At 41.8% G+C, this 8,657-nt stretch overlaps 2 pseudogenes; both read right to left on the bottom strand.

Moving 5' to 3' along the window:
* Nucleotides 1-325: 325 nt before the first annotated feature.
* On the bottom strand, nucleotides 326-1,045 carry LOC123854964 (transmembrane protein 126A-like; annotated as a pseudogene).
* A 6,053-nt stretch (nucleotides 1,046-7,098) lies between these two features.
* LOC123856303 (U6 spliceosomal RNA) lies at nucleotides 7,099-7,198 on the bottom strand (annotated as a pseudogene).
* Nucleotides 7,199-8,657: the final 1,459 nt, after the last annotated feature.

Below are 8,657 nucleotides of genomic sequence, written 5' to 3'. Positions count from 1 at the left end.
ATGGACATCGATACATTCCATCCACATAATTCAGATTTCACTTTTCCTTGTGCTCCTTTATGTGTATCCAGCTCTGAACAATCTTATCACATGTGCAGATTCATATATTCACCGCCACAGTCAAGACAGAACAGCTCCATCACCACAAACATCTCTTTTGGGGATGCTTTTATAACCATACCCATCTCCCTCCCAGCCCCTTCCTCATCCTGAACCCCTGGCAAACTACAAATCCATTCTCCATTTCTAATATTTTGTCTTTTCTTTTAATTTTATTTTTTTCATACATTACAATTCTATTTTTGTGTATACATTTGTTTAACAGTCACTGAATTTCTAGGCCAGGTTCAGGTAACTGAAGGGCCTTTATAATTAGCTTATATTGTCTAGATCCGAGGTATGCTGCAAACATAGTCTGGAGCAGAATGGGAAATAACATCTTTCTAAAGACAGGCTTAGAAATTTTAGTCCAGTAAGTTAAGGTGTTTCCTTTCTCTGGTAGCGGGGCTGACTTGTATCTGGCTGCTAGGCCACCATTCATAGGTAGAGCCAAGATAACAGGGTACAGAGCACCAAAAACGAGACCAACCAATTCACCCCATGTTATGGTACTGGTTTCACAATTCAAATCACCTGTATTCAAAGGTAAACTTAAAAACCTTTGTAAGCTATGAGCGCAGTCAAAAATGGGATCACTGCCATTGGTAAGCCAGTGGCTATATGAGCATGTGTCACATTTAGGATGCGTTGAAAAAGACCATTTGCTATTAGACCACAGAGACCAGCATTAAGTCCAACATATGTTGATCCATGTTCAAACAGATTCCTTTCTGCTTCTGGGAGTTGGTTAATTTTTCTGGTTATGATATTGAAAATTAAGTCTTCCTTGACAGTATCATCTGGTTCATGATTTTCCATCTTGAGCCTTAAAATATTTTTCAATAATAGATACCTTTTTTCCGGGACGCCAGTACCTTATGCTCTCCTCGCAGCAGTCGGTGCCTCCACCCGGCCTCGGCGACCACGATGGGGCTCGCTCCAACCTTTGCTCACCTACCCTGAGTGCAGCCATCTTTGGCTGACACGTGACTCGAGTCCTCTTTTCTTTTCATTTTCATTTTAATTTTTTAAAGCAATCTCTACACCCAGTGTGGGGCTCGAACTCACAACCCCGAGATCAAGAGTTGCATGCTCTACTGACTAAACCAGCCAGGTGCCCCCCAAATTTTGTCTTTTCAAAAATGTTATGTAAGTGGAAGCATACAGTAAGGAACCTTTGGTATTGGCTCTTTTTCTCCAAGCATAATTTCCTGGAGATTCATCTAAAGTGTTGTATGTCTGAGCAGTTCATTCCTTTTTTTTTAATGGTTTTATTTATATATTTATTTATTTGAGAGAGAAAAAGAGCATGTGGGTGGGGGGGAGAAAGGAGGGGCAGAGGAGAGGGACAAGCAGACTCCCCACTGAGTGTTGAACCCAATGCAAGACTCGATCTTCTGACCCTGATATCATGACCTGAGCCGACATCAAGAGTTCATCGCTTAACCTGACTGAACCACCCAGGCACCCCAATTTGTTCCTTTTTATTGCTGAGCAGTCTCCCCCAGTATGGATGTACCACAGTTTACTTAGCTGTTAACCTGTTGGAAGACGTCTGGGTAGTTTTCAGTGTGGGGCTCTTATCAATCAAGCTGCTATGAAAATTCATGCACAAGTTTTTGTGTCAACATACGTTTTCATTTCTTTTGGGTAAATGCCCAAGAGTATGATTGTTGGGCCATATGGTAATTTTATGTTTATTTTATAAGAAATTGCCAAACTTCTATTTTAACCACTTTACATTTCCATCAGCAACCCAGTTTCTTTGCATCCTCGCCAGCATTTGGTGTTTGTCATTACTTTTTCTGCATATAGGGAGTTTTATTGCTTCCTTTCTAAGCTATATGTCTTCTGTTTCTTTTTCTTGCCTTTTTACAGCGTTGTTGTTGTTGTTGTTGCTTCACTTAAGAACATAACTTTCAGGGGGTACCTGGGTGGCTCAGTTGGATAAGCGTCTGACTCTTGATTTCAGCACAGGTCATGATATCTGGGTTGTGAGACTGAGCCCCGTGTTGGGCTCTGCGCTGAGTGAGGAGTCTGCTTGAGGATTCTCTCTCTCTCTCTCTCTCCCTCTGCCCCACCACCACTTTCTCTCTCTCTAAAATAAATAAATAAATCTTTTTAAAAATTTTTAAAAGAACATAACTTTCAAGTCATGAGATTTTCCAGCTGAGGATTTTCCTCCTTTTTATTTTCTACTTTTTTTTTAATGGGGAAAAGTTGGTGTCAAAATCAAGAGGTTCTGCAATTTGTCTAGCATCAGTGACCCGCGTTCGATAAACATTATCACTGGTTTTCTTCAAAGAATTTCTTAATTCCTTTGATGCTATGAAGAGCATTATACACACTGAATTTGATTCCTGCATCATTTGGCTTATATCGCTAATTTTACTTAATCTCTCACCTAGAATAGTGTCGAGTAAATAAAATTTAAAGTTAATCGTTTCAGAAGTATACATTTGGCTTGCATTCTTTATCAATTAGCATTATCTTTATCAATAAAATCATCAATGGTTTAAGGAATAAAACTTGGATATCCTATCAATCAGTAATATGGATCTGCCTCATTCTTTTTAATGGTTCCATAGTGTTCCATGGTAAAATCACCTTCATTTATTTTACCAGTGTCCTATCAATAGGCTTTTACTTGACTCTAATCTTTTACTATTATTAGGAACAACACTTCAATAAATGTCTTTGTACGTATCTTTTCACACATGCACAGGAAACTACAGGAAAGAAATCCTAGAAATAGAATTATTACATTAAAAAGTATATTCACTTTATATCTTGATAGTGGCTGAATTATCCTCCAAAGAGGTTGAACCAATTTATAGTCATATTCAACACAGTGTCTTCTCAAATTTTTAAAAATCTTTGCCAATCTGATAGGTAAAAAAGGGATTTTGTTTGTCGTAGTTGCTGACTTTTAAGATGAGTTTAAACTTTGCTTAAAATGAAATAAAATTTAGGGGTGCCTGGGTGGCTCAGTAGGTTAAGCGTCTGCCTTCGGCTTAGGTCATGATCCCAGGGTCCTGGGATCGAGCCCCACATCGGCCTCCCTGCTCAGCAGCAAGTCTGCTTCTCCCTCTCCCTCTGTCCTCCCCATCCCACCACTCGTGCTCTCTCGTGCTCCGTCTCTCTCAAATAAATTAAAAAAATGTTTCTTAAAAAATGAAATCAAATTTATACAACTGAAAAGTGACTTTCCAAAAATAGAAGAGTACTACATGATCTTTTCATATATCAAAATCAGATAATATTACTATCTTTTATGCAAGTCGATGCTCCAGGCTGTTATTTTTAAAACAACGAAGGGCTCATTACACAATTCTTTCATGTATATGGAGGGAGCTTTAGCTGAAAGACTTCAGCAAATGGTATATGCCAATGAGTCAAGCTACTGTCTTCAAGGAGCTTGTGGTCTAGCAGTTGGGTTCCAAATAATTTCATTGTACTGTGGTAGGTATCACTGTCTCCCATGGATGCTCTCTGTAGTAAAGATTGAAAAAAAAGGAGCTAAGCTGCACCTGGAGGTTAGAGAAGGCTTTGAGCTGAGGTGAGAAGTAAATAAGGAGTGGAGGCTAGGCCGGGTACAGCGAGGAGGGTATGGCAATCTAAGCAGAGGGAACGGCCTAGGCAAAGACATTGAGGCATGAGCAAACAAGCTTGGAGAGTAAGAATACCAGAAATTCAGCATTTCTAGAGGGCCGGGCAGAGGATTAGGCCAAAACCTCAAGCAGGAGCCCAGTTAGAAGCAAAGATTTAAGCTTTCTCCTACAGGTTATAGGAACCACTGATGGCTGTAAGGAGAAAATGATCAGATTTGCATTTTCATTGCTTACTCTTTCTGTGTTGTGCAAGCCTGGATATACAGGTACTCAGACCATTACGCCTTTTTGGGAGTGCCTAAAATATTTCATAGTAACAGAGACCAAATGTGGTTATGCCTTAACATTTCTTCTAATTATGTCCTTGTCCTTTGTATTAAAAACCACCACAAACTTAGCGGCTTACAACTACACCAAGCCTGTTATGTTTCAGTTCTGGAGGACACAAGTCTGAAACGGGTCCCATAGGGTTAGAGCCAAGATGTCAGCTGGACCCTGTTCCTTCTGAAGGCTCAAAAGGAGAATCTGTTTCCTTGGGTTTCCAGCTTCTGCATTCCTTAGCTCATCACCCCTTCTCCCACTTAAAGAGCCAACAGAGCAGCATCTTGAAATCTCTGACACTCTCGGTGGCCTCGCTACGTCACTTACAAAGATCCTTGTGTTTGCTCTGGGTTGGCCTGAATCATCCAGCATGATCTCCCTATCTCAAGGTCAGTTGATTGCCAACCTTATTTCCCCCTTGCCATGGAACATATTTCCAGTTTCCAGGAATTAGGTCTTGATATGTTTGGGGGGTGGTCAATATTCTGCTTACCACACCAGCCATCCAACATTAAATTTTTCTATTCAAACTGTGGTAAATGAGACATGACATAAAATTTACCATTTTTAAAAAGATTTTATTTATCTATTTGACAGAGAAAGACACAGTGAGAGAGGGAACATAAGCAGGGGGAGTGGGAGAGGGAGAAGCAGGCTTCCCGCGGAGAAGGGAATCCAATGCGGGGCTCGATCCCAGGACCCCGGGACCATGACCTGAGCCCAAGGCAGATGCTTAATGACTGAGCTACCCAGGCACCCCCAAATTTACCATTTTTCAGAGGACTGCCAGTGGGATTAAGTACATTCATGGTGTACAACCATCACCACCATCCAGCTCCACAACTTTATCTTTCCAAACCGAGTCTCTATACCCATTAAACATTAACTCCCCATTCTCCCCTCCCCTTAGCTCCTGGCCACCACCATTTGACTTGCTTTCTCTATGAATTTGACTACCCTAAGTACTTTATTTTTTATTTTTTTTAAGATTTTATTTATTTATTATTTTGAGAGAGAGAGCGTGCACACAGAGGGAGAGGGAGAAGCAGGCTCTCCGCTGAGCAGGGAGCCCAATGTGGGGCTCGATCCCAGGACCCTGAGATCATGATCTGAGCCGAAGGCAGACATTTAACTGACTGAGGCTCCCAGGCGCCCCTAGAAAGAAATTTTAAAATATTCTATAACCTTAGTAGCTTAAACAACTATTTTTTAATTTTAACTTTTTTAAAGATTTATTTTAAGTAATCTCTACATCCAGGCTTGAACACACAACCCTGAGATCAAGAGTCACACGCTCTACTGACCAAGCCAGCCAGGTATCTCTTAAAACAATTTGTATCTCAGTTTTGTGAATCACGAATTCAGACAGGACCTAGTCAAGCAATTCTTCTGTTTCCTATAACGTTGACAGAAGTCGCTGGCTGGTATTCAGCTGACAGCTGGACTGGTTTGGAGGGTCCAAGTTGGCTTCATGGTCATGTCTGCTGAGCACCTGGGTTGGGGTGGCTGGAAGGCTGAGCTCAGCTGGGAGTGCCCACCAGAGCATGTCCATGGAGTCTTTCTACCACAATGGCTCAAAGTGGTCCGTTTTCTGATATAATGGTTCATCATCTGGGAGCAAGTGTTTAGGTAAACAGGACAGAGGCTGCATTACTTTTTATGACCTTGCTTCAGAGTCACAGAGCATCACTTCCATCACATATTGCTTGAACTAGTCACAAAGCCCTACCAGATTTAAAAAAGTTGAAGCTATGTCTTAAAAGTTGCCATGAGACCATTGGGCCCTCCAGCCACAAATTATTTACTTTTCTTTCACTTGTAAAAGACACGCACCCTTTTCTAGGACTTCTGCAAAATCTCATCCCATTATGACATCAGGATCAGGTTCTTCAAGAGATGCCTTTCCTTATCCTCGGTGACTTGTGAAGCTTCTGTTGGACCACATCCTTAGGAGTAGAAGCATACCTCCGAGATATTACAGGTTCAGTTCTGACCACCCCAAAAGAGCGAGTCAAATGAATTTTTTGGTTTCCCAGTGCATAGAACATTTATATTTACACTATACTGTAGTCTATTAAATGTGTAATAGCATTATCTAAAGAATGTATTAATTAAAAAATACTTTATTGCTAAAAAATACTGACCATCATCTGAGCTTTCAGCAAGTCACAATCACTGATCACAGATCACCGTAACAAATATAATAATAATGAAAAATTTTGAAATATTGTGATAATTACCAATATGTTACACAGAGACATGAAGTGAGCAAATGCTGTTGGGAGAGGGCGCCTGGGTGGCTCAGTTGGTTAAGCGACTGCCTTCGGCTCAGGTCATGATCCTGGAGTCCCTGGATCGAGTCCCGCATCGGGCTCCCTGCTCGGCAGGGAGTCTGCTTCTCCCTCTGACCCTCCCCCGTCTCGTGTGCTCGCTCTCATTCTCTCTCTCTCAAATAAATAAATAAAATCTTTAAAAAAAAAATGCTGTTGGGAGAATGGCACCAACAGACTTGCTCAATGCAGAGTTGCCATAAATCTTCAATTTGCAAAAAAAAAAAAAAAAAAAAAATCTTGCAAAGCACAATAAAATGAGGTATACCTGTATTAGAAGCACTGCTGTCTAGCTGAGAGGAGCTATAAATCATGCCCTTAAGACTCTCAGAGAGCTTTTTGTACACCTGAGTGGATTACAAAGAACCATCTTGTGTTTCTGAGGTCATAAACATACATCTTACAGTTAGGTACCAGATTCCCCCAAACAGTGTTTTATTGGTTGGTGCCCTTGTAGAATGGTCCACATTCTGACTTTGTCTACTTGTTTCCTCTTGGTATCTTTCTCACAGCGCCCCCACCCCCAACCCAACTCCCATATTTCCTGTGACGTCTAGACGCTTGCTTGGATTCAGGTTGGTATCATAGGTGAGTCAGCACACATACTGCAGAGACTGTCCCACTGTTCATATGTTAGGTTTGAGCACTTCCGTATGGTGGTGACTAGCAGATCTCTCCACTGTAAAAGTTCATTTTCCTCTTTGTGATTAGCGTGTAATATACGGGGTAATACTATGAAAAATATGGAATGCTTCACAAATTCACATCATCCTTGTAAGGGTCCATGCTAATCTTTCTGACATCCTCCCAATTTTACTCTGTGCTCTGCAAGTAAGCCCTGGCCTTTAAGGTTAAATGAAGTCATAGGGGTGGGGCCCTAATCCAATAGTACTGGATTAGCATCCGTATAAGAGGAGGAAGAGAGGGGCGCCTGGGTGGCTCAGTCAGTTAAGCATCCAACTCTTGATTTCAGCTCAGGTCATGATCTCAGAGTTGTGAGATGGAGCCCCTCATCAGGCTCCATGTTCGTCATGGAGTCTGCTTATCCCTCTCCCTCTGTTCCCCTTCTCTCTCTCTCTCTCTCTCAAATAAATAAATAAAATCTTTAACTAAAAGAAGAAGAGGAAGAGACAGCAAGGAGTGCATGCACAGAGGAAAAGCCATGTGAGGACACAGCAAGAAGGTGGCCATCTGCAAACCAAGGAGAAGAGCCTCAGGAGAAACCAACCTTGCTGACACCTTGATCTTAGACTTATAGCCTCCAGGCCTATGAGAAAAATTTCTGTTGGTTAAGCCATCCAGTCTGCAGTATTTTGTTATGGTGGTCCTAGCAAACTATTACACAGTTCTTAGAAGACACCTAAGACTTAACGAGGAATTTAGATTTTATTCTGTAACCAACAGAGGGTGATTTGGGTTGTAAGCTGGGAGTAACAGGATCAGATCTTTTGGACAGGAAGATCACTGCCAGAGAAGCACAAAGGAACTTTGGAGCAAGGAGAGAGTAGAGACAGAGAAAAAAACAGTCAGGAGGGATTTTAAGAGTATGGGTGAGAAATGATGAGGACTTGAACAAAAGCCATTGGACAGACAAAGCAATGGTAAGGTAGAATCAGCAGAATGTATTGACCAGTTGGACATGGGGAAGCAAGAAAGGAAGCAATACTGAATTCTCCCAGGTTCCTGATTGGGTAGTGATTGTAGTACACATTTATTTGTTTCCTACCCAGGCTTCCCCATCCTAAGAATACTCCAGAATTGACCCCAAACCTTCCCTATTGTGCAGCCCATGTGCTTTGGGGAAGCTCACCCTATTTCCACTAATGGTGGGTTTGGACTGACTTATACTAATTAGCACATTCCATTGGTCTGGCTATAGTTTTGGGTTCAGGAGTGAGCATGTGGTCTAAACATGCCAATGAAGGGGAATGTCAGAACTCTAAATTGGATGGCTCAGACTGAATGCTCTCCCCCACTGAACAAGAACAAGGAAGCTTGTAGGCTTGACTTAACTGGCAAACATTTTGTGACCCCAGGGGAATGAGCCATACACTGGAGCTGACTATAGGCAGAGCAAAGCAAAGATAGATCCCCAGAGACACCCTTGGGCTGTTGGATCAACTGACCATGAAGTCCTGGGCTCTCCAGTGATGGAGTCTAGAAATCCCCTGATGTTTAAGCCGGTTTGAATTGAATTTTGCTGTTCCTCGCCAGATAGATACAGGTAATCAGGTGAATGGTGGAGCCATTAACTCGCATATGCAAGGCAAAAGGAGGGGCCCCTTTGAAAGGAAAG

Source organism: Mirounga angustirostris, unplaced genomic scaffold, assembly GCF_029215605.1.
Source record: "Mirounga angustirostris isolate CCGP_5_RB_7025 unplaced genomic scaffold, mMirAng1.0.hap1 SCAF_16, whole genome shotgun sequence".
Classification (NCBI taxonomy): Eukaryota; Metazoa; Chordata; class Mammalia; order Carnivora; family Phocidae; genus Mirounga; species Mirounga angustirostris.
Note: the sequence above shows the minus strand (reverse complement) of the source record. Positions and strands in the feature narration are given on the sequence as shown.